Below are 1444 nucleotides of genomic sequence, written 5' to 3'. Positions count from 1 at the left end.
AAAGCATAACTGCCTTTTGGCTACACACTTTTGAAGCATGTCTGTATTACTTCATCTCTTTTTGCTCTTATTTGCCCATTGCATGTTTTCTTTACTTAAATGTAAATCAATCACACAACTGCTAATGCAGAATCAGGGTTCAAATACAATGGGTTTTTTCATGTGCTTGTTGAAGCGAATTATCCATTCGAGAAGACAAATAGAGAGCCCTCTTCCCACATCCCAAATTTAGGGGAGAAGTATTTGATGAAGACATAAAAGAAGAAAGACACATTTTTTTGACAAGATATACATGAAGTTTTAAAGATGAATGCTTCTGGAGACAGCATAAGGGAAGCAGGAAACCCGGCTTTATCAGGGTCACAAGTCCCTTCCCATCAGCACCAGCACTGGGTCACCTTGGGCCTGGAGTTGGCCAACACCCCCAAGGTCCCCTAGAGCACTCTGCACGTGATCTTAGGACCACCTGTGAGTGGAACACAGCTTCTGTTCCAATCCAATCTCCCGGGACCTGAGATAGCATTAGAGAAGCAGGAAACCCAGCCTGACCAGGGTCACAAGTCCCTTCCAGTTGGCACCAACACTTGGTCACCTGGGTGCAGAGTCGGCGGACACCCCCAAGGTCCCTAGAGGACAGCTTCTGAGACAAACCCTGTTTCGGGTTCCAGACACCCAGGAACCTTCCCTGCCAGAGGAGAGGTGTCCACCCTGCCCGGGAGGGCTTTGCCTGAGCACCTGGGGGAGCCATCTTGGTTCCCGGATCCCTCTGAGACTAGTCTGTGCAGGTGAGAGTATGGACTACATACAGAAGCTAACAGCTTCTGTCACAGGCCAAAGTAACACAGATTCTGGGACAGGTCCTGTTTCAGGCCTTCATCTTCTGCCAGGAGGGAGGTCCGAACTCTGGATATCTGTGCACCTTCCCTGTAAGAGGAGAGCTTGCCTGCAGAGAGTGCTCTGACCACTGAAACTCAGAGGAAAGAGCTAGTCTCCCATGTCTGCTGATAGAGGCTAACAGAATCACGAGAAGAACAATCTCTAACCAGAGGCAGCAATAACATCTAACTCCAGAGATTACGAGATGGCGAAAGAATCTTACTAACAGAAACCAAGACCACTCACCATCATCAGAACCCAGTACTCCCACCTCACCCAGTCCTGGGCACCCCAACACACCCGAAAAGCTAGACCCGGATTTAAAAGCATATTTCATGATAATGGTAGAGGACATCAAGAAGGACTTTAATAACTCAAAGAAATACAAGAGAACACTGCTAAAGAGTTACAAGTCCTTAAAGAAAAAGAGGAAAACGCATCCAAACAGTTGATGGAAATGAACAAAACCATACTAGACCTAAAAAGGGAAGTAGACACAATAAAGAAAACCCAAAGTGAGGCAAACCTGGAGATAGAAACCCTAGGAAAGAAATCTGGAACCATAGAT

This window comes from Mus caroli, chromosome 1 (genome assembly GCF_900094665.2).
Source record: "Mus caroli chromosome 1, CAROLI_EIJ_v1.1, whole genome shotgun sequence".
In the NCBI taxonomy this organism is placed as follows: Eukaryota; Metazoa; Chordata; class Mammalia; order Rodentia; family Muridae; genus Mus; species Mus caroli.
The sequence above is the reverse complement of the archived record's forward strand: the minus strand, read 5'-3'. Positions refer to the sequence as shown.